Below are 26910 nucleotides of genomic sequence, written 5' to 3'. Positions count from 1 at the left end.
ACGCTCTTCGACGTGGTATAATTAGTTTAGCGAAAGAACCACGTTTGCGGGAAAGTTGGAATGTGAAGGGAAGGTATGAATTCTATGTTTTATGTTATGCAATAAGTATATATGTTATAATGATTAGAATTTGATGAGAATTGTGAAGTTGTGATATGTGTGTGAAGCCGTGTGTGTGTGTGTAGGGTGGTGTATGGCCGTGTGCCATGGTGTTGGTAGAAAGCGGTGAGTTAAATTTTATTTAGCTCGTTAATTGCGTCGTTGTGACCATTGTGACACAAATGAAGGTTTAATGACTTGAATTAGCCTTGAATTTGCTTGTAGGTAATTATGAGAAATTATGTAAATTTTGTAAGATTTTTGTATAAGTATGGAAGTAAGATTCAAATGTGAATTTTTGTTGTTGTTAAAGAGTTAGGAAGGAAAACAATGTGAGTTGGAAGTTTCGTTACGTTTGTAGAAACATCGGATGGAATATGAAATTAGCGGGAATATTTGAATTCATGAATATTGTTTGGAATGCTATTGAATGTATTTGGATGATCTTGAACTAGCTAATGAATATGGAAAATGTTGATGTTAGTTGGATAATGGAAAGTGGGATGGAAGTTGTAAACTATATAGAAAAGTAGACTATTGAGGATATAATGCATTTTTGTGATGATTGTGACATTGTTGATGTTGTTGGGTTGTTGTTGCTGCTATTTGAGCCGAGATGATTCTCGGGGGTGCTATATTTACAGGGGAGGTGCTGCCGAAATTTCGGTAGACAACTATAACTTTAAGTTGAATCCTTAGAATCCATAACTTACAATTGGTAACTTTGACCATTTGTAGATTCCGGGCGAAACGGGATTTGAGTTTAAGCGAGCGAAAGACGCACGTAAGGTATGTAAAGCTAACCCATTCCTTCTTTTGGCATGTCCTAAGTATACTAGGTCGATACTTGAGCCTCGGGGACAATTCCGTTCATGGAAATTCGAATTTGAATTTGAGTACTATTCATTCAATCTAATTGAATTAGAAAACCTCACATTTTGTTGGAGAATGATCAAACGTCCGAAACTTTGGTAAATGTAATAGAATAGCTTCGAAACTTCCATTAATGATTCCATAAATCCTAATACTTGTGATTCAGGTCCGCCCCTTCGACATGACCCGAGGTGGGCCCACTAATCCCGAGACTCCTTTGTTTGTTCTAATAGGCGTATTTTTGTATAGTGTCGGAAAAAGATTATTGTTACGACTTTGGCTATCATAGAATAATGTCTTGACTGTCCCTGACGTTCTAAATTACATTTCGAACTATAAATGTAACTTTGAAAGTAATTTCGTGAAATAAATCCTGTATTGACCAATTGTTCGAACTAGTTTGACTAATGGGCTGATATATGATTATATCAAGTTTTATAACTATTTCGATTTATAAATTGTATTAGTCGCTCATGACTCTGCTCGTGCCCCTTTATTACGATATCGTTCACCGGTTCCTGGGCCGGTTATTGATCACGCGCACTATGACAATTCGACCGTATGCCCTTTTGTTGACATGAGTATCCGGGCATAGGTGTTCCGATACAAGTACTCCGCTAGAAGTATTTTGATATAAGTATCCCGATATAAATATTTTGATATAAGTAATCTGATGTAAGTATTTTGATATAAGTATCCGGATAAAGTATTATGATATGAGTCTTCTGAAATAAGTATTCGACATAAGCATTTTGAAACAAGATTTTGATGTAAGTGTTCTATTATAAGTATTCTACTATGAGTAGTCTGATACAAGTACTCTGATGTGAGTATCCAATATGAATGTTTTCTGTAAACTTTAGCATCACCAACTTTCGTATACGACATCGGATTGCTTAGAAGTGCCCGAAGAGGTTCCGGTACCAAAAACGCTCATGATCTTTCTGTATGTACATATGGTTCCAAAATCTCTGTTTGATCTGATTCGTAAGGACATCTGAAGGTGCCTGGTATGACTATGACTCTGATTCTCCGAAAAAGGCTTCTGAAACGCTTACGAAGCGTTCTGTACTTCAAACGCTCGTAACTTTCTCATACTACGTTGGATTGACCTGAAATCTGTTCCGAGCCCCCAGGTATCGGTAAGGACGCTTGTCTGTCGAGTCTTGGTTTCCATGTGCATCTGGTTTCTCACTACTCTGCTCGTGCGAGCCTTAGCATGTCTATTCACTGAGCCGGGCCAAGATATGTTATCGTGCGCTGTTCCCCTATGTTGTCTACAGTGTTCTGAAATAAAACCGTGAGGGGTGGTCTGGGCTGAGCTCGATCCCCAAAGCGGACAGTATCTGCGCTACATAATCTGATACCAGGCGGACGCGTTGGGAGTGTACTGGGCAGAGCTCGAGCTCCCGAGACTGATCCGTGACCCGTGTACTGGGCAGAGCTTGAGCGGGAAAAACGGGCAGTTTCTGCATGGGATGACCACTGTACTGGGCCGAGCTCGAGGTGGCATACCCCTTGTAGACGTGTGTTCCTATATGATATGATATGATCTAATATGATATACTCTGGCTATACGCCGCCTGATACGATACGTTTATGTATGGTGTGACCACTGTACTGGGCTGAGCTCGAGGTGGCACACTTCTTGTAAACATCATATGATTCCCAGGTTGCAGCGTTTGATCCGATACGCTATGGCGTTCTGATATGGCATATGACTATAATGTGCACTATGTGTGATCTACGTCTGGAAAGTAAGTTCTGATACTCTGTACGTCCTGTATTCTAACCGGTATACTATATCATCTGAGTACCCGGTAAGTCCCGTATTCCTTTTTATATATGACGTCATCTGAGTATTATGTATGTCATACATTCCGGCTGACACATGAGCTAGGTAGGCATAAGTTGTGTCTGGGAACCCTGTACGTTTGGCAACCCTTTTGACAGGTTATATCGGTTTGTATGATTTGTGATGATCTGGGTCTGGGGAGTGAGTGAGTTGATATTCTGGACCATGTACTCATTCTTTTACCGCTTGTTTCGACTATAGTTCTGATTTCTGTATTCCATGCTTTACATACTCAGTACATATTCTGTACTGACCCCCTTTCTTCGGGGGCTGCGTTTCATGCCCGCAGGTACAGACGCTTATTGTGGTGATCCGCCAGCCTAAGGTATACAGTCTACTGCTTGGAGTGCTCCTTTGATCCGGAGCCCATACTTTCGGTACAGAACTCTCTGGTGTATATGATTTCGTGTTTATGGTTATTTTGGGTACGGCGGGGCCCTGTCCCGTCATATGATTCCGTTGTTTGTATTAGAGGCCAGTAGACATGTATGTGGGTCATGGGTCGTGTTTGGTCAGTGATGTTTGCTTGGTTTGTGCCCAGTTTGCCCCTACACTACGTTAATATGATCGATCTATGTTTTATGATATAAATAATGGTTTAAAAGATATGTTTATAATTTGGGACGCACGAGATTCATAATATATAGGCATAAGTGAGATTTGGTGGGTAAGTATATACGAGTGTCCACGTCGGACACTAGTCGCGGCCTACGGGGTTGGGTCGTGACAAACCCATATGGAGTCATATTTCCGTGGAGTGCGAGGCAAACCTGTAATGAAGTTCATATTAATTATCTCCCATTTCCAAGCCAGAATTTCCATTTCTTGCAATAATCCACCCGGCTTTTGATGTTCAATCTTAACCTGCTGACAGTTTGGGCAATAGGCAACGAAATCTGCGATGTCCCGTTTCATGCCATCCCACCAGTACAGGCATCTGAGGTCATGATACATCTTCGTCGATCCCGGATGGACAGAATAACGGGCATAGTGTGCTTCGCCCATAACCTGCTATCGTAGCCATGCGACATCAGGAACACACAATCTGCCTTGATATAACAATATCCCGTCTGGTGTAAACTCGAATGGAGTCTTCTCCTTTTCGTGGGCTGTGTCTCTGTACTGTACAAAATCAGGATCTTCATATTGGTGCCGCTTTATGTCTTCCCTAATAGATGATTCAGAAACCCCTCGGACAGAAATCCTCGTACCTCCAGAATCGGCCAGACGAACTCCAAGATTTGCCAGCTGATGAATATCACGTAATATCTCTTTCCTCTCTGGTTGCAAATCTGCCAAACTACCCATAGACTTGCGACTGAGTGCATCTGCTACAACATTAACCTTGCCCGGATGATACAGAATATCAATATCATAGTCTTTCAGCAGCTCCAGCCACCTCCTCTACCGCAAATTCAGCTCCTTCTGCTTAAAGATATACTGGAGACTCTTGTGATCTCTATATATATCAACAATGATGCCATATAGATAGTGTCTCCATATTTTCAAAGCATGGATTACCGCTGCTAGCTACAAATCATGGGTAGGATAATTTCTTTCATGCGTTTTGAGCTGCCGGGGAGCGTAGGCTATAACTCTACCATGCTGCATTAATACACAGCCTAACCCAACGCCGGAAGCATCACAATAAATAACATACCCATCTGGTCCCTCTGGAAGAGTCAGAACTGGAGCTGTACTCAACTTTTCCTTCAGCAACTGGAAGCTTCGCTCGCAAGCATCAGTCCACTGGAACTTGGCTCCCTTCTGAGTTAGCCGTGTTAACGGCGCTGAAATCGAAGCAAAACTTTCCACAAATCTTCTGTAATAGCCTGCTAGTCCCAGAAAACTACGTACCTCGGTGGGTGTTGTAGGTCTAAGCCAATTCTCTACGGCCTCAATCTTCTGTGTGTCCACCCAGATGCCATCAGCTGCAATAATATGACCCAAAAATGCCACTGAAGTCAGCCAGAATTCACACTTAGAGAATTTGGCATATAATTTCTGATGCCGAAGGACCCCAAGTACTGCCCTCAGATGATCTGCGTGTTCCTCCTCTGACCGTGAGTAAACCAGGATATCATCAATAAATACAATCACGAACATATCCAGGAACGGCCTGAATACCCAATTCATCAGATCCATGAATTCCGCTGGAGCATTAGTCAGCCCAAAAGACATCACTCTGAATTCGTAATGCCCATATCGGGTCCGGAATGCTGTCTTAGGAATATTAGCCTCTCGTACCCGTACCTGGTGGTAGCCTGACCGCAGATCTATCTTCGAAAAACACTTAGCACCCTGCAACTGTTCAAACAAATCATCAATTCTGGGGAGGGGGTATTTATTCTTTATGGTTACCTTATTTAGCTGCCGATAATCAATACACATACGCAGCGACCCGTCTTTCTTTCTTACAAATAATACCGGGGCTCCCCAAGGCGATGTGCTGGGTCTGATGAAGCCTTTTTCTAATAAATCCTTCAGCTGCTCTTTTAATTATTTTAATTCTGCAGGTGCCATCCTGTATGGGGGAATAGATATAGGCTGAGTATCTGGCAGCACATCAATAGTGAACTCTATCTCTCGCTCCGGAGGAAGACCTGGACGCTCATCTGGGAACACATCTGGAAGTTTATTAACCACTGGGACTGACTGAAGAGTCGGTGCTTCTGCTTTCAAGTCTTGTACCCGAACCAGATGATAAATATACCCTTTTCTGATCATCTTCCTCGGCTTAAGGTATGAAATAAACTTACCTTTCGGCGATGCTGTATTACCTGTCCACTCTATAACTGGTTCCCCGGGAAATTGGAAACAAACCACCTTTTTCTGGCAATCTACATTAGCATAACAGGAAGCTAGCCAATCCATGTCCATAATAACATCGAATTCAATCATATCTAACTCCACCAAATTTGCCTTAGTATCTCGGCCACATATAATTACAGAACAATCTTTATATACCTGTCTTGCTATAATAAAGTCCCCAATCGGTGTAGCTACTTCAAATGGATATATAGGTTCGGGCGTTATACCAATTTTACTAGCTACGAGAGGAGAAATATATGACAAACTAGAACCTGGATCAATCAATGCATATACAGACCGAGAGAAGACCAATAATGTACCCGTAACAACATTTGGCGACGCCTCCTGATCCTGGCAGCTGGCCAAAGCATAGATGCGGTTCGAAGGACCGCTAGAACTGGAAACTCCACCACGGCCTCTGCCGCGACCTGCTGGTGCCGATGTACCCGGCCCCGTAGGGCGTATAGCCACCGAAGAAGATGATGACCCAGTAGCTGATCCGGTAGGCTACGCTGTACCTCCCAAATTACCCTTATACGGGCAATCTCTCACAGTATGGCCCTGGCGGCCACAAGAATAACAAGCACCTGTAGCACGGTAGCACTCTCCAGGGTGGTATCTCCCACAATAAGAACACTAAGGCCTGGGTGGCCTCGCCTGACCGGAACTCCTGTCTACCCGCGAACCTGAAGCCCTCGAGCTCTGGCCTGCTCCTGAATACCCTGGGCTATCAAATCTCCTGCCTGAGAACTGCGGAGGTGTGCTCTATGTCGGCTGGGAAGAATGCCTGCTAGACTGCTGAGGCTGCCTACTCCGAAACTCCCCAGAATACCCAGGTGACCTGGCCCTCTTGGGCAGCCTCCGGTCCTGACCCCTTTCGGGCTGATGCCCCTTATGCCGGTCCTCCATACCCTGGGCGTGCGCCTGTATACGGGCAATATCCATCCCTTGCTGAGCGGCCATAACCAGACAACTATCGACCAAATAACGGTCCAGCCCCATAATATACTGGTGCATCCTGTCAGTCATAGTAGCTACCATAGCAGGTGCATATCTAGCCAATGAGTCAAACTCCAGACTATAATCTCGGACGCTGCGGCCCCTCTGTCTCAGCAATAAAAATCTGTCGGCCCTAGCCCGCCGTAGCTCCGGAGGCAGAAAGTGGCAAAGAAAAGCCTCAGTAAACTCGTCCCATACTGCTGGGGGAGCGCCGTCGCCTCTGGATAACTCCCAGGACTCATACCAATTAGCTGCTACATCGTGCAACCGATATGAAGCCTTAATCAACCGTAACGTACGCTGCATCTGACTGATAAACTCCTGGGGGTCCTCTTCGGGCTTTGTCCTGAAGAACTCTGGAGGATTACAAGTCAGGAACTCACGGGCCCTCAAACTATCATGTCTGTCTGCACGATCACCCCCAAGTCCGTGCCTAGGAACCTGCCCTGTTTATAGATGTGGTGCACAACACACCGATAAACAGGACTCTACTTTTGTCACGACCCAACCCCGTAGGCCACGACTAGTGTCCGTGCTGGACACCCGTACGTACCCAGCAACCCAAACTAGCATTTACACAGAATATACAGATATAGAAGGCAGATAGCGTTACTAATTACCACAGGTAACAGATATAACGCGGGCAAGCCGATAAGGCTATCGCAGAACATATCAACCCAAAACATATACACAACCCACATGTATGTCTACAGACCTCTACGGAACAATAACAGAATCATAAGACGGGATAGGGCCCCGTCATACCCCAGAATAACATATATACATACAATAGGAAAAGTCTGTACCAAAATGTAGGCTCCGGACAAGAGACCAGTACAAGACAGCAGAATAAAATCCTAAGCGGGCGGATCAGCAAATCGGTCGTCCGTACCTGCGCGGCATGAAATGCAGCCCCCGAAGAAAGGGGGTCAGTACAGAATATGTAAAGCCTGGAATACAGTAATAAAATCATAATCGGAACAGAACGTACAGAAAATGAGTGTAATGTCCAGAATATCAAATACATATTTACAAAATATAAATAGTGTATGCAAAAACATATGCCATATCCGGCCCCCGTTAAGGGACTCGGTGAACAGAACGTGGTCGCCACCCCGACATTGGCGCCACAACATATCATACTCCAGAGTAGGGAATAACTCCCTAACATATCATATCATATCAGATGGTCATATCGTATCATATCATATCATATCAGAATAGGCGTACATGGCACAGCATACTCCACAACCCATGTACGTGTATACCTGCCCCCTCACATCGAGGCACGACGAACAATGCAGTGGAATACGCTTGATAACATATCCTAGCCCGGGCTCAGTGAAGGAAACATTGAGGCATCCACGAGTGGATTAGTGAGAAACTAAATGCAATATAAAACAAAATACATTTACAAAACCTCGATGGAATATCTCGACAACAGATCTTAATAATGAAATCGCACGATAATCAGAGTGCGTGTATTTCGGATATCACAATAGGTTACATGAAAATAATCTTTCTGGGATCATTTCCATGTTCCAAAATAGTTTATAAGACTCACCAGAATATTCACAACAATTGTCATTTAGTGGTTAGAAAAGTAAAAATGTTCCCTTTGGAATCGCTCGAAAATAAGTCAATACACAATAGGAGAGGGATCGGGAATAGTGGGCCCACCTCGGGTCAATTGAGGTGGTGGGCTCAAATTATGTACATTAAGCCTATGGAGTCATCTATGAAGGTGTTAGGGCAATCTCATATCCTCTTAGGTAATCTATAAGCGCTTACACCATTCTTTCAACAAAGCATAGAACATATGATTCAATTCTATTGAATGAAAAAGGGTTAAATTCAAACTTGGATTTCTAGGAATAGAATCGTCCCCGAGGCTCGTATCTAAACCTATTAGGTCTAAGACATGCCAAGAGAAGGAAAGGTAAAGCTTTTACATACCTTATTCTCTCCTTACGCTCCTCCAAACTCAAATCCCGTTGCCTTCAAAATCTACAATTGGGCACAATTACCAAATGTTAACTATAAGACTTTAGGACTTGAATCTTAAATTAACACTTTTCTACAGAAATTTGGGCAGCATCTCCCCTGTAAATTCAACATCCCCGAGATTTTAACTCGGCCAAAATAATCAGTAACAACACCCACAATAATACCAACAACATCAACAATTGATTTGAAATGCATTCTAACATAAATTGCCTTCTTTTCGAAATAGTGCAACAACTTCCAAATCAACCTTGCGCATTCAAATCAATATCAACATTTTCATATTCAGATACTAATTTAAGATCATTCAAACATAGGCCAAGAACACTCCAAGCAATCTATATGATATTCAACAATTCCATCAATTCTATGTTAAACCCGGAATTCCTACATACGCAACAAAACTACCACGACACATTTTCTAATTCCAAATTCATAATCAACAACAACAATCCACACTTTAATAACTTTATTTCCATAATATCATAAAATCATACTAAAATAACACAATCTCCTACAATCAATTTCAATGACAAATTAAACCATCTAACCTTCATTTACATTATAAGGGTCACAACAACACAACTAACATATTAAACAAAATTAATTCACTCCCCTCTCATCACTCTACACCACACGGCCCTACTCCACATTTCCAACTTCAACCAAATTCATTCAACTTTCATTTCCAATATGAAGTCCACCATAACCACAACTAGAATACTACATAAAATTCAACTCATCCTACCCATACAACAATACCCACATACGACCACATACACACCCACTATGCAAACTTCCATATTTCCATAAATTTTACCCATTTCCACATACTACAACATAAACAAGCCTTCATAACATAATTAAAAGGGATTAATTCTTACCTTTTCCTCCTAGCTTCTTCACTTGACCAAGGTATTAAATTGACGAAACAAGCGGCCTATCTTCCGAAATAACTATACCACGTTGTAGAGGGTCCTTGAATTAGTAGAAATACCCCAAGAATATAATTTTTGAAGCAAGATTTCAAGGGGTGAATTTTTTTTTTGTCTTGGCCGAATGGCCTTTAGGTTTTTGCTCTTCTTCTATTATTTTTCTCTTCTCAACTTCTCTTGAATGTTCTATAGATAATATGGCAAGTGTGGTCCCTTTTATTATTTAGCACATGGAACAAATTAATTGATTCCATGGGCTTGGCCCTATAGTGGTCGGCCACCCCCCTAACAATTGGGCCTCATTTCATTTTTTTTTCTTTTTTTTATCCCAATTGGTTGTGAATCTTGTTTCGTAATTCCCGAAACTAATTTTCTAAATTCTAATTTTTCCCCTAGCCGACATTCCCAATCTTTCGAACAATCTGGTAAGGCCCAATATATCGCGGACTGAGCTTTCCTTTTTTGCCGAATCGCATTACGCCCTTCATAGGCGACACCTTCAGAAATACCCAATCACCAACCTGGAACTCCAAAGGTCGACGTCGTTTATCAGCATATGATTTCTGTCGACTCTGGGCTGCTAATAACCGCTCTCGAATGAGTTTCACCTTATCAACCGCCTGCTGGATCATATCTGGGCCGATTAATTCAGTTTCGCCAACATCGAACCAACCGATCGGTGACCTGCATTTTCTACCATACAAAGCCTCATACGGTGCCATCTGGATGCTAAAATGATAGTTGTAGTTATAAGCAAACTCAATCAGTGGCAGGTGATCATCCCAACTACCTCTGAAATCTATAACACAGGCCCGCAACATGTCTTCTAACGTCTGTATAGTGCGCTCGGCCTGCCCGTCGCTCTGACGATGAAATGCTGTTCTCAGACTCACCTGAGTCCCCAATCCTTCCTGAAAAGATCTCCAGAAATTTATTGTAAACTGGGCACCTCTGTCAGTGATAATAGATATAGGAACTCCGTGAAGTCTTACTATTTCTTTAATATATAGCCTGGCATAATCCTCAGCTGAATAAGTAGTTCTGACTGGAAGGAAATGGGCTGATTTTGTCAGCCTATCAACAATAACCCATATGGAGTCATATTTCCGTGGAGTGCGAGGAAAACCTGTAATGAAGTCCATATTATTTATCTCCCATTTCCAAGCAGGAATTTCCATTTCCTGCAATAATCCACTCGGCTTTTGATGTTCAATCTTAACCTGCTGACAGTTTGGGCACTGGGAACGAACTCTGCGATGTCCCGTTTCATGCCATCCCACCAGTACAGGCATCTGAGGTCATGATACATCTTCGTCGATCCCGGATGGACAGAATAATGGGCATAGTGTGCTTCGCCTATAACCTGCTATCGTAGCCCTGCGACATCAGGAACGCACAATCTGCCTTGATATAACAATATCCCGTCCGGTGTAAACTCGAATGGAGTCTTCTCCTTTTCGTGGGCTGTGTCTCTGTACTGTACTAAAACTGGATCTTCATATTGGTGCCGCTTTATGTCTTCCCTAATAGATGATTCAGAAACCCCTCGGACAGAAATCCTCGTACCTCCAGAATCGGCCAGACGAACTCCAAGATTTGCCAGCTGATGAATATGACGTACTATGTCTTTCCTCTCTGGTTGCAAATCTGACAAACTACCCATAGACTTGCGACTCAGTGCATCTGCTACAACATTAGCCTTGCCCGAATGATACAGAATATCAATATCATAGTCTTTCAGCAGCTCAAGCCACCTCCTCTGCCGCAAATTCAGCTCCTTCTGCTTAAAGATATACTGGAGACTCTTGTGATCTGTATATATATCAACATGGACGCCATATAGATAGTGTCTCCATATTTTCAAAGCATGGATTACCGCTGATAGCTCCAAATCATGGGTAGGATAATTTCTTTCATGCTTTTTGAGCTGCCGGGAAGCGTAGGCTATAACTCTGCCATGTTGCATTAATACACAGCCTAACCCAACGTCGGAAGCATCACAATAAATAACGTACCCATCTGGTCCCTCTAGAAGAGTCAGAACTAGAGTTGTAGTCAACTTTTCCTTCAGCAACTGGAAGCTTCGCTCGCAAGCATCAGTCTAGTGGAACTTCGCTCCCTTCTGAGTTAGCCGTGTTAACGACGCTGAAATCGAAGCAAACTTTTCCACAAATCTTCTGTAATAGCCTGCTAGTCCCAGAAAACTACATACCTCGATGGGCGTTGTAGGTCTAGGACAATTATTTACGGCCTCAATCTTCTGTGTGTCCACCCGGATGCCATCAGCTGCAATAATATGACCCAAAAATACCACTGAAGTCAGCCAGAATTCACACTTAGAGAATTTTGCATATAATTTCTGATGCCGAAGGACCCCAAGTACTGCCCTCTGATGATCTGCGTGTTCCTCCTCTGACCGTGAGTAAACCAGGATATCATCAATAAATACATTCACGAACATATCCAGGAAGGGCCTGAATACTCGATTCATCAGATCCATGAATACCGCTGGAGCATTAGTCAGCCCAAAACACATCACTCTGAATTCGTAATGCCCATATCGGTTTCGGAATGCTGTCTTAGGAATATCAGCCTCTCATACCCGTACCTGGTGGTATCCTGACCGCAGATCTATCTTCGAAAAACACTTAGTACCCTGCAACTGTTCAAACAAATCATCAATTCTGGGGAGAGGGTATTTATTCTTTATGGTTACCTTATTTAGCTGCCGATAATCAATACACATATACAGCGACCCATCTTTCTTTCTTACAAATAATACCGGGGCTCCCCAAGGTGAGGTGTTGGGTCTGATGAAGCCTTTTTCTAATAAATCCTTCAGCTGCTCTTTTAATTCTGCAGGTGCCATCCTGTACGGGGGAATAGATATAGGCTGAGTATCTGGCAGTACATCAATAGTGAACTATATCTCTCGCTCCGGAGGAAGACCTGGAAGCTCATCTGGGAATAAATCTGGAAATTCATTAACCACTGGGACTGACTGAAGAGTCGGTGCTTCTGCTTTCAAGTCTTGTACCCGAACCAGATGATAAATATACCATTTTCTGATCATCTTCCTCGCCTTAAGGTATGAAATAAACTTACCTTTCGGCGATGTTGTATTACCTGTCCACTCTATAACTGGTTCCCCGGGAAATTGGAAACGAACCACCTTTTTCTGGCTATCAACACTAGCATAACAGGAAGCTAGCCAATCCATGCCCATAATAACATCGAATTCAATCATATCTAACTCCACCAAATCTGCCTTAGTATCTCGGCCACATATAATTACAGAACAATCTTTATATACCTGTCTCGCTATAATAAAGTCCCTAATCGGTGTAGCTACTTCAAATGGCTCTATAGGTTCGGGCGTTATACCAATTTTACTAGCTACGAGAGGAGAAATATATGACAAAGTAGAACCTGGATCAATCAATGCATATAAAGATCGAGAGAAGACCATTAATGTACCCGTAACAACATTTGGCGACGCCTCCTGATCCTGGCGACTGGCCAAAGCATAGATGCGGTTCGCAGGACGGCTAGAACTAGAAACTCCACCACGGCCTCTGCCGCGACCTGCTGGTGCCGATGTACCCGGCCCCGTAGGGCGCAAAGCCACCGAAGAAGATGATGACCAATCGACTGATCCGGTAGGCTGCGCTGTACCTCCCAGATTACCCTTATACGGGCAATCTCTCACAGTATGGCCCTGGCGGCCACAAGAATAACAAGCACCTATAGCACGGTAGCACTCTCCAGGGTGGTATCTCGCACAATAAGAACACTGAGGCCTGGGTGGCCTCGCCTGACCGGAACTCCTGTCTAGCCGCGAACCTGAAGCCCTGGAGCTCTGGCCTGCTCCTGAATACCCTGGGCTATCAAATCTCCTGCCTGAGAACTGCGGAGGTGTGCTCTGTGTCGCCTGGGAAGAATGCCTGCTAGACTGCTGTTGCTGCTGAGGCTGCCTACTCCGAAACTCCCCAGAATACCCAGCTGACCTGGCCCTCTTGGGCTACCTCCGGTCCTGACCCCTGTCGGGCTGATGCCCCTTATGCCGGTCCTCCATACCCTGGGCGTGCGCCTGTATAAGGGTAATATCCATCCCGGGCTGAGCGGCCATAACCAGACAACTATCAACCAAATAACGGTCCAGCCGTATAATATACTGGTGCATCCTGTCAGTCATAGTAGCTACCATAGCAGGTGCATATCTGGCCAATGAGTCAAACTCCAGACTATAATCTCGGACGCTGCGGCCCCTCTGTCTCAACAATAAAAATCTGTCGGCCCTAGCCCGCCGTAGCTCCGGAGGCAGAAAGTGGCAAAGAAAAGCCTCAGTAAACTCGTCCCATACTGCTGGGGGAGCGTCGTCGCCTTTGGATAACTCCCAGGACTCATACCAATTAGCTGCTACATCGTGCAACCGATATGAAGCCAGCGCAACTGACTCGGTCGCAGAAGCCTTAATCAACCGTAACGTACGCTGCATCTGCCTGATAAACTCCTGGGGTCCTCTTCGGGCTTTGTCCTGAAAAACTCTGGAGGATTACAAGTCAGGAACTCACGGGCCCTCGAACTATCATGTCTCTCTGCACGATCACCCCCAAGTCCGTGCCTAGGAACCTGCCCTGCAATCTCATATCCTCTTAGGTAATTTATAGGCGCTTACACCATTCTTTCAACAAAGCATAGAACATATGATTCAATTCTATTGAATGAAAAAGGGTTAAATTCAAACTTGGATTTTTCTAGGAATAGAATCGTCCCCGAGGCTCGTATCTAAACCTATTGGGTCTAAGACATGCCAAGAGAAGGAAAGGTAAAGCTTTACATACCTTATTCGCTCCTTACGCTCCTCCAAACTCAAATCCCGTTGCCTTCAAAATCAACAATTGGTCACAATTACCAAATGTTAACTATAAGCCTTTAGGACTTGAATCTTAAATTAACACTTTTCTACAGAAATTTGGGCAGCATCTCCCCTGTAAATTCAACATCCCCGAGATTTTAACTCGGCCGAAATAATCAACAACAACACCCACAATAATACCAACAACATCAACAATCGATTTGAAACGCATTCTAACATAAATTGCCTTCTTTTCCAAATAGTACAACAACTTCCAAATCAACCTTGCGCATTCAAATCAATATCAACATTTTCATATTCACATACTAATTTAAGATCATTCAAACATAGGCCAAGATCACTCCAAGCAATCTATACGATATTCAACAATTCCATCAATTCCATGTTAAACCCGGAATTCCTACATACGCAACAAAACTACCGCGACACATTTTCTAATTCCAAATTCATAATCAACAACAACAATCCACACTTTAATAACTTCATTTCCATAATATCATAAAATCATACTAAAATAACACAATCTCCTACAATCAATTTCAATGCCAAATTAAACCATCTAACCTTCATTTACATTATAAGGGTCACAACAACACAACTAACATATTAAACAAAATTAATTCACTCCCCCCTCATCACTCTACACCACACGGCCCTACTCCACATTTCCAACTTCAACCAAATTCATTCAACTTTCATTTCCAATATGAAGTCCACCATAACCACAACTAGAATACGACATAAAATTCAACTCATCCTACCCATACAACAATACCCACATACGGCCACATACACACATAAACACTCACTATGCAAACTTCCATATTTCCATAAATTTTACCCATTTCTACATACTACAACATAAACAAGCCTTCATAACATAATTAAAAGGGATTAATTCTTACCTTTTCCTCCTAGCTTCTTCACTTGACCAAGGTATTAAATTGACGAAACAAGCGGCCTATCTTCCGAAATAACTATACCACGTTGTAGAGGGTCCTTGAATTAGTAGAAATACCCCAAGAATATAATTTTTGAAGCAAGATTTCAAGGGGTGAATTTTTTTTTTGTCTTGGCCGAATGGCCTTTAGGTTTTTGCTCTTCTTCTTTTGTTTTTCTCTTCTCAACTTCTCTTGAATGTTCTATAGATAATATGGCAAGTGTGGTCCCTTTTATTATTTAGCACATGGAACAAATTAATTGATTCCATGGGCTTGGCCCTATAGTGGCCGGCCTCCCCCTTAACAATTGGGCCTCATTTCATTTTTTTTCTTTTTTTTAACCCAATTGGTTGTGAATCTTGTTTCATAATTCTAGAAACTAATTTTCTAAATTCTAATTTTTCCCCTAGCCTTCCTCAATTTTTTCACATTAATATTTCATGAGCAACACACATATATTAATTAACATCAACATACGACCTTATTCCTTACAAGTCAAAATTATTTCGAATTTTCTGAATGTGCGAAAATACAGGGTATAACATCCTCCCCCCCTTTAGAACATTCGTCCTCGAATGTTAAATTAATCTTATAGGGTCTTGTAAGTATTTTGGGGAAGGTTCCTTATATGGACAATACATATAACTTATTCATTAATCAGCATAACCAGTTACGAAATTTAAATTACCTGTAGGCCCAAAAAACAGGTGAGGATATTTCTTCTTCATCTCCTCTTCAGCTTCCCAGGTCATCTCCTCCCTGTTATTGTTCCGCCACAATACCTTAACGGAAGCTACATCTTTATTGCACAATCTTCTCACCTGACGATCCAGGATGGCTATGGGTCGCTCTTCGTAAGATAGTTCTACCGTCACCTGAATATCGTCTACTGAAAATATTCTGGAAGGATCACCAACACATTTGCGGAGCATGGATACATGAAATATCAGATGGTAGATCTAGCTCGTAGGCGACATTCCCAATCTTTCAAACAATCTGGTAAGGCCCAATATATCGCGGACTGAGCTTTCCTTGTTTGCCGAATCGCATTACGCCCTTCATAGGCGACACCTTCAGAAATACCCAATCACCAACCTGGAACTCCAAAGGTCGACGTCGTTTATCAACATATGATTTTTGTCGACTCTGGGCTGCTAATAACCGCTCTCGAATGAGTTTCACCGTATCAACCGCCTGCTGGATCATATCTGGGCCGATTAATTCAGTTTCGCCAACATCGAACCAATCGATCGGTGACCTGCATTTTCTGCCATACAAAGCCTCATACGGAGCCATTTGGATGCTAGAATGATAGTTGTTGTTATAAGCAAACTCAATCAGTGGCAGGTGATCATCCCAGCTACCTCTGAAATCGATAACACAGGCCCGCAACATGTCTTCTAACGTCTGTATAGTGCGCTCGGCCTGCCCGTCGCTCTGAGGATGAAATGCTGTGCTCAGACTCACCTGAGTCCCCAATCCTTCCTGAAAAGATCTCCAGAAATTTGCTGTAAACTGGGCACCTCTGTCAGTGATAATAGATATAGGAACTCCGTGAAGTCTTACTATTTCTTTAATATATAGCCTGGCATAATCCTCAGCTGAATAAGTAGTTCTGACTGGAAGGAAATGGGCTGATTTTGTCAGCCTATCAACAATAACCCATATGGAGTCATATTTCCGTGGAGTGCGAGGCAAACCTATAATGAAGTCCATATTATTTATCTCCCATTTCCAAGCCGGAATTTCCATTTCCTGCAATAATCCACCCGGTTTTTGATGTTCAATCTTAACCTGCTGACAGTTTGGGCACTGGGCAACGAACTCTGCGATGTCCCGTTTCATGCCATCCCACCAGTACAGGCATCTGAGGTCATGATACATCTTCGTCGATCCCGGATGGACAGAATAACGGGCATAGTGTGCTTCACCCATAACCTGCTGTCGTAGCCCTGCAACATCGGGAACACACAGTCAGCCATGATATAACAATATCCCGTCTGGTGTAAACTCGAATGGAGTCTTCTCCTTTTCGTGGGCTGTGTCTCTGTACTGTACTAAAACAGGATCTTCATATTGGTGCCGCTTTATGTCTTCCCTAATAGATGATTCAGAAACCCCTCGGACAGAAATCCTCGTACCTCCAGAATCGGCCAGACGAACTCCAAGATTTGCCAGCTGATGAATATCACGTACTATCTCTTTCCTCTCTGGTTGAAAATCTACCAAACTACCCATAGACTTGCGACTGAGTGCATCTGCTAAAACATTAGCCTTGCCCGGATGATACATAATATCAATATCATAGTCTTTCAGCAGCTCCAGCCACCTCATCTGCCGCAAATTTAGCTCCTTCTGCTTAAAGATATACTGGAGACTCTTTTGATCTATATATATATCAACATGAATGCTATATAGATAGTGTCTCCATATTTTCAAAGCATGGATTACCGCTGCTAGCTCCAAATCATGGGTAGGATAATTTCTTTCATGCTTTTTGAGCTGCCGGGAAGCGTAGGCTATAACTCTGCCATGCTTCATTAATACACAGCCTAAGCCAACGCTGGAAGCATCACAATAAATAACGTACCCATCTGGTCCCTCTGGAAGAGTCAAAACTGGAGCTGTAGTCAACTTTTCCTTCAGCAACTGGAAGCTTCGCTCGCAAGCATCAGTCCACTGGAACTTGGCTCCCTTCTGAGTTAGCCGTGTTAACGGCGCTGAAATCGAAGAAAACTTTTCCATAAATCTTCTGTAATAGCCTGCTAGTCCCAGAAAACTACGTACCTCAGTGGGCGTTGTAGGTCTAGGCCAATTCTTTACGACCTCAATCTTCTGTGTGTCCACCCGGATGCCATCAGCTGCAATAATATGACCCAAAAATGCCACTGAAGTCAGCCAGAATTCACACTTAGAGAATTTTTCATATAATTTCTGATGCCGAAGGACCCCAAGTACTGCCCTCAGATGATCTGCATGTTCCTCCTCTGACTGTGAGTAAACCAGGATATCATCAATAAATACAATCACGAACATATCCAGGAACGTCCTGAATACCCGATTCATCAGATCCATGAATACCGCTGGAGCATTAGTCAGCCCAAAAGACATCACTCTGAATTCATAATGCCCATATCGGGTCCGGAATGCTGTCTTAGGAATATCAACCTCTTGTACCCGTACCTGGTGGTAGCCTGACCGCAGATCTATCTTTGAAAAACACTTAGCACCCTGCAACTGTTCAAACAAATCATCAATTCTGGGGAGGGGGTATTTATTCTTTATGGTTACCTTATTTAGCTGCCGATATTCAATACACATACGCAGCGACCCGTCTTTCTTTCTTATAAATAATACCGGAGCTCCCCAAGGTGAGGTGTTGGGTCTGATGAAGCCTTTTTCTAATAAATCCTTCAGCTGCTCTTTTAATTCTTTTAATTCTGCAGGTGCCATCCTGTACGGGGGAATAGATATATGCTGAGTATCTGGCACCACATCAATCGTGAACTCTATCTCTCACTCCGGAGGAAGACCTAGAAGCTCATCTGGGAATACATCTGGAAATTCATTAACCACTGGGACTGACTGAAGAGTCGGTGCTTCTGCTTTCAAGTCTTGTACCCGAACTAGATGATAAATGTACCCTTTTCTGATCATCTTCCTCGCCATAAGGTATGAAATAAACTTACCTTTCGGCAATGCTGTATTACCTGTCTAATCTATAACTGGTTCCCCGGGAAATTGGAAACGAACCACCTTTTTCTGGCAATCAACATTAGCATAACAGGAAGCTAGCCAATCCATGCCCATAATAACATCGAATTCAATCATATCTAACTCCACCAAATCTTTCTTAGTATCTCGGCCACATATAATTACAGAACAATCTTTATATACCTGTCTCGCTATAATAAAGTCCCCAATCGGTGTAGCTACTTCAAATGGCTCTATAGGTTCGGGCGTTATACCAATTTTACTAGCTACGAGAGGAGAAATATATGACAAAGTAGAACCTGGATCAATCAATGCATATACAGACCGAGAGAAGACCATTAATGTACCTGTAACAACATTTGGCGACGCCTCCTGATCCTGGCGGCTGGCCAAAGCATAGATGCGGTTCGAAGGACCACAAGAACTGGAAACTCCACCACGGCCTCTGCAGCGACCTGCTGGTGCCGATGTACCCGGCCCCATAGGGCGCATAGCCACCGAAGAAGATGATGACCCAGTGACTGATCCGGTAGGCTGCGCTGTACCTCCCAAATTACCCTTATACGGGCAATCTCTCACAGTACGGCCCTGGCGGCCACAAGAATAACAAGCACCTGTAGCACTGTAGCACTCTCCATGGTGGTATCTCCCACAACAAGAACACTGAGGCCTGGGTGGCCTCGCCTGACCGGAACTCCTATCTACCCGCGAACCTGAAGCCCTGGAGCTCTAGCCTGCTCCTGAATACCCTGGGCTATCAAATCTCCTGCCTGAGAACTGCGGAGGTGTGCTCTGTGTCGGCTGGGAAGAATGCCTGCTAGACTGCTGTTGCTGCTGAGGCTGCCTACTCCGAAACTCCCCAGAATACCCAGCTGACCTGGCCCTCTTGGGCTGCCTCCGGTCCTGACCCCTGTCGGGCTGATGCCCCTTATGCCGGTCCTCTATACCCTGGGCGTGCGCCTGTATATGGGCAATATCCATCCCGGGCTGAGCGGCCATAACCAGACAACTATCGACCAAATAACGGTCCAGCCCCATAATATACTGGTGCATCCTGTCAGTCATAGTAGCTACCATAGCAGGTGCATATCTGGCCAATGAGTCAAACTCCAAACTATAATCTTGGACGCTGCGGCCCCTCTGTCTCAGCAATAAAAATCTATCGGCCCTAGCCCACCGTAGCTCCGGAGGCAGAAAGTGGCCAAGAAAAGCCTCAGTAAACTCGTCTCATACTGCTGGGGGAGCGCCGTCGCCTCTGGATAACTCCCCGGACCCATACCAATTAGCTGCTACATCGTGCAACCGATATGAAGCCAACTCAACTGACTCGGTCGCAGAAGCCTTAATCAACCGTAACGTACGCTGTATCTTCCTGATAAACTCCTGGGGGTCCTCTTCGGGCTTTGTCCCGAAGAACTCTGGAGGATTACAAGTAAGGAACTCACGGGCCCTCGAACTATCATGTCTGTCTGCACGATCACCCCCAAGTCCGTGCCTAGGAACCTGCCCTGCTATCAACCTGGTCAACAACTGGACCGCATCCCTCATGGCCCTATCCTCCACCCCTGGTTGTGGAGCCGGAGTCTCGGGCACTGGAACTCCGGGAGCTGGCGGTAGAGCTGCCCCCTGATCTACAGCTGCTGCTGCTCCAATCCCCTCTGGTGGTGGCGGTGTAGAGGAGCCCTCTGACTCGGGCATAATCTCAGCACGGGCCCTGGTAATCCTCTGGGCCTGGCTAGTCTCTCCCGCTGCTACTGACTTGCCCTTGTGGCCAGCTGTCGCCTTTTTCGGAGGCATGGCTGAAAACATAACAATTCGTTAGGGAGAAGTCATCCTAATAATATAGCTCTATCGCACGATCTAAGATAAGAAGGAAGGGTAGCATGCTAAATGTCCTGTAGCCTCCTGTTTATAGATGTGGTGCACAACACACCGATAAACAGGACTCTACTAGACACAGTCTGTAGACACTCTGAGGACGAACCGCTCTGATACCACTTTTGTCACGACCCAACCCCGTAGGCCGCGACTAGTGTCCGTGTTGGACACCCGTACGTACCCAGCAACCCAAACTAGCATTTACACAGAATATACAGATATAGAAGGCAGATAGCGTTACTAATTACCATAGGTAACAGATATAACGCGGGAATGCCGATAAGGCTATCGCAGAACATATCAAACCAAAACATATACACAACCCACATGTATGTCTACAGACCTCTACGGAACAATAACAAAATCATAAGACGGGACAGGGCCCCGTCATACCCCGGAATAACATATATATCTACAATAGAAAAAGTCTGTACCAAAATGTAGGCTCCGGAAAAGAGAGCACTCCAAGACAGCAGAATAAAATCCTAAGCGGGCGGATCAGCAAATCGGTCGTCTGTACCTGCGCGGCATGAAACGCAGCCCCCGAAGAAAGGGGGTCAGTACGGAATATGTACTAAATATGTAAAGCCTGGAGTACAGTAATAAAATCATAATCGGAACAGAACGTACAGAAAATGAGTGTAATGTCCAGAATATCAAATACATATTTACAAAACATAAATAGTGTATGCAAAAACATATGCCATATCCGGCCCCCGTTAAGGGACTCGGTGAACAGAACGTGGTCGCCACCCCGACACTGGCGCCACAACACATCATACTCCAGAGTAGGGAATAACTCCGTAACATATCATATCATATCAGAAGGCCATATCGTATCATATCATATCATATCATAATAGGCGTACATGGCAAAGCATACTCCACAACCCATGTACGTGTATACCTGCCCCCTCACATCGAGGCACGGCGAACAATGCAGTGGAATACGCTTGATAACATATCCTGGCCCGGGCTTAGTGAAGGAAACATTGAGGCATCCACGAGTGGAGTAGTGAGAAACTAAATGCAATATAAAACAAAATACATTTACAAAAACTCGATGGAATATCTCGACAACAGATCTTAATAATGAAATCGCACGATAATCATAGTGCGTGTATTTCAGATATCACAATAGGTTACATGAAAATAATCTTTCTGGGATCGTTTCCATGTTCCTAAATAGTTTATAAGACTCAACGAAATATTCACAACAATTGTCATTTAGTGGTTAGAAAAGTAGTTAAAATGTTCCCTTTGGAATCGCTCGAAAATAAGTCAATACACAATAGGAGAGGGATCGGGAATAGTGGGCCCACCTCGGTTCAATTGAGGTGGTGGGCTCAAATTATGTACATTAAGCCTATGGAGTCATCTATGAAGGTGTTAGGGCAATCTCATATCCTCTTAGGTAATTTATAGGCGCTTACACCATTCTTTCAACAAAGTATAGAACATATGATTCAATTCTATTGAATGAAAAAGGGTTAAATTCAAACTTGGATTTCTAGGAATAGAATCGTCCCCGAGGCTCGTATCTAAACCTATTAGGTCTAAGACATGCCAAGAGAAGGAAAGGTAAAGTTTTACATACCTTATTCTCTCCTTACGCTCCTCCAAACTCAAATCCCGTTGCCTTCAAAATCTACAATTGGTCACAATTACCAAATGTTAACTATAAGCCTTTAGGACTTGAATCTTAAATTAACACTTTTCTACAGAAATTTGGGCAGCATCTCCCCTGTAAATTCAACATCCCCGAGATTTTAACTCGGGCAAAATAATCAACAACAACACCCACAATAATACCAACAACATCAACAATCGATTTGAAACGCATTCTAACATAAATTGCCTTCTTTTCCAAATAGTGCAACAACTTCCAAATCAACCTTGCGCATTCAAATCAATATCAACATTTTCATATTCACATACTAATTTAAGATCATTCAAACATAGGCCAAGAACACTCCAAGCAATCTATACGATATTCAACAATTCCATCAATTCCATGTTAAACCCGGAAATCCTACATACGCAACAAAACTACCACGACACATTTTCTACTTCTAAATTCATAATCAACAACAACAATCCACACTTTAATAACTTCATTTCCATAATATCATAAAATCATACTAAAATGACACAATCTTCTACAATCAATTTCAATGACAAATTAAACCATCTAACCTTCATTTACATTATAAGGGTCACAACAACACAACTAACATATTAAACAAAATTAATTCACTCCCCTCTCATCACTCTACACCACACGGCCCTACTCCACATTTCCAACTTCAACCAAATTCATTCAACTTTCATTTTCAATATGAAGTCCACCATAACCACAACTAGAATACTACATAAAATTCAACTCATCCTACCCATACAACAATACCCACATACGACCACATACACACCCACTATGCAAACTTCCATATTTCCATAAATTTTACCCATTTCCACATACTACAACATAAACAAGCCTTCATAACATAATTAAAAGGGATTAATTCTTACCTTTTCCTCCTAGCTTCTTCACTTGACCAAGGTATCAAATTGACGAAACAAGCGGCCTATCTTCCGAAATAACTACACCACGTTGTAGAGGGTCCTTGAATTAGTAGAAATACCACAAGAATATAATTTTTGAATCAAGATTTCAAGGGGTGAATTTTTTTTTGTCTTGGCCGAATGGCCTTTCGATTTTTGCTCTTCTTCTTTTGTTTTTCTCTTCTCAACTTCTCTTGAATGTTCTATAGATAATATGGCAAGTGTGATCCCTTTTATTATTTAGCACATGGAACAAATTAATTGATTCCATGGGCTTGGCCCTATAGTGGCTGGCCTCCCCCCTAACGATTGGGCCTCATTTCATTTTTTTTTCTTTTTTTTTAGCCCAATTGGTTGTGAATCTTGTTTCGTAATTCCCGAAACTAATTTTCAAAATTCTAATTTTGCTCGTAGCCTTCCTCAATTTTTCCACATTAATATTTCATGAGCAACACACATATATTAGTTAAAATCAACATACGACCTTATTCCTTACAAGTCAAAATTATTTCGAATTTTTCGAATATGCGAAAACATGGGGTATAACATCCTCCCCCCTATAGAACATTCGTCCTCGAATGTTAAATTAATCTTATAGGGTCTTGTAAGTATTTTGGGGAAGGTTCCTTATATGGACAATACATATAACTTATTCATTAATCAGCATAACCAGTTACAAAATTTAAATTACCTGTAGGCCTAGAAAACAGATGAGGATATTTCTTTTTTATCTCCTCTTCAGCTTCCCAGATCATCTCCTCCCTGTTATTGTTCCGCCACAATACCTTAACGAAAGCTACATCTTTATTGCGCAATCTTCTCACCTGACGATCCAGGATGGCTATGGGTCGCTCTTCGTAAGATAGTTCTTCCGTCACCTGAATATCATCTACCAGAAATATTCTGGAAGGATCACCAACACATTTGCGGAGCATGGATACATGAAATACTGGATGTACTGCTTCCAGATCAGATGGTAGATCTAGCTCGTAGGCGACATTCCCAATCTTTTGAACAATCTGGTAAGGCCCAATATATCGCGGACTGAGCTTTCCTTTTTTGCCGAATTGCATTACGCCCTTCATAGGCGACACCTTCAGAAATACCCAATCACCAACCTGGAACTCCAAAGGACGACGTCGTTTATCAGCATATGATTTCTGTCGACTCTGGGCTGCTAATAACCGCTCTCGAATGAGTTTCACCTTATCAACCGCCTACTGGATCATATCTGGGCCGATTAATTCAGTTTCGCCAACATCGAACCAACCGATCGGTGACCTGAACTTCCTGCCTTACAAAGCCTCATACGGTGCCATCTGGATGCTAGAATGATAGTTGTTGTTATAAGCAAACTCAATCAGTGGTAGGTGATCATCCCAGCTACCTCTAAAATCAATAACACAGGCCCGCAACATGTCTTCTAACGTCTGTATAGTGCGCTCGGCCTGCCCGTCGATCTGAGGATGAAATGTTGTGCTCAGACTCACCTGAGTCCCCAATCCTTCCTGAAAAGATCTCCAGAAATTTGTTGTAAACTGGGCACCTCTGTCAGTGATAATAGATATAGGAACTCCGTGAAGTCTTACTATTTCTTTAATATATAGCCTGGCATAATCCTCAGCTGAATAAGTAGTTCTGACTGGAAGGAAATGGGCTGATTTTGTCAGCCTATCAACACTAACCCATATGGAGTCATATTTCCATGGAGTGCGAGGCAAACCTGTAATGAAGTCCATATTATTGATCTCCCACTTCCAAGCCGGAATTTCCATTTCCTGCAATAATCCACCCGGCTTTTGATGTTCAATCTTAACATGCTGACAGTTTGGGCACTGGGCAACGAACTCTGCGATGTCCCGTTTCATGCCATCCCACAAGTACAGGCATCTGAGGTCATGATACATCTTCATCGATCCCGGATGGACAGAATAACGGGCATAGTGTGCTTCGGCCATAACCTGCTGTCGTAGCCCTGCAACATCAGGAACACACAATCTGCCTTGATATAACAATATCCCATCTGGTGTAAACTCGAATGGAGTCTTCTCATTTTCGTGGGCTGTGTCTCTGTACCGTACTAAAACAGGATCTTCATATTGGTGCCGCTTTATGTCTTCCCTAATAGATGATTCAGAAACCCCTCGGACAGAAATCCTCGTACCTCCAGAATCGGCCAGACGAACTCTAAGATTTGCCAGCTGATGAATATCACGTACTATCTCTTTCCTCTCTGGTTGCAAATCTGCCAAACTACCCATAGCCTTGCGACTGAGTGCATCTGCTACAACATTAGCCTTGCCCGAATGATACAGAATATCAATATCATAGTCTTTCAGCAGCTCCAGCCACCTCCTCTGTCGCAAATTGAGCTCCTTCTGCTTAAAGATATACTGGAGACTCTTGTGTTCTATATATATATCAACATGGACGCCATATATATAGTGTCTCCATATTTTCAAAGCATGGATTACCGCTGCTAGCTCCAAATCATGGGTAGGATAATTTCTTTCATGCTTTTTGAGCTGCCGGGAAACGTAGGCTATAACTCTGCCATGCTTCATTAATACACAGCCTAACCCAACGCTGGAAGCATCACAATAAATAACGTACCCATCTGGTCCATCTGGAAGAGTCAGAACTGGAGTTGTGGTCAACTTTTCCTTCAGCAACTGGAAGCTTCGCTCGCAAGCATCAGTCCACTGGAACTTGGCTCCCTTCTGAGTTAGCTGTGTCAACGGCGCTGAAATCGAAGAAAACTTTTCAATAAATCTTCTGTAATAGCCTGCTAGTCCCAGAAAACTACGTACCTCAGTGGGCGTTGTAGGTCTAGGCCAATTCTTTACGGCGTCAATCTTCTGTGTGTCCACCCGGATGCCATCAGCTGCAATAATATGACCCAAAAATGCCACTGAAGTCAGCCAGAATTCACACTTAGAGATATTTTCATATAATTTCTGATGCCGAAGGACCCCGAGTACTGCCCTCAGATGATCTGCGTGTTCCTCCTCTGACCGTGAGTAAACCAGGATATCATCAATAAATACAATCACGAACATATCCAGGAACGACCTGAATACCCTATTCATCAGATCCATGAATACCGCTGGAGCATTAGTCAGCCCAAAAGACATCACTCTGAATTCGTAATGCCCATATCGGGTCCGGAATGCTGTCTTAGGAATATCAGCCTCTTGTACCCGTACCTGGTGGTAGCCTGACCACAGATCTATCTTTGAAAAACACTTAGCACCCTGCAACTGTTCAAACAAATCATCAATTCTGGGGAGAGGGTATTTATTCTTTATGGTTACCTTATTTAGCTGTAGATAATAAATACACATACGCAGCGACCCGTCT

The sequence above is a fragment of the Lycium barbarum genome, chromosome 1, assembly GCF_019175385.1.
Source record: "Lycium barbarum isolate Lr01 chromosome 1, ASM1917538v2, whole genome shotgun sequence".
Classification (NCBI taxonomy): Eukaryota; Viridiplantae; Streptophyta; class Magnoliopsida; order Solanales; family Solanaceae; genus Lycium; species Lycium barbarum.
This window is presented reverse-complemented; position numbering follows the sequence as displayed.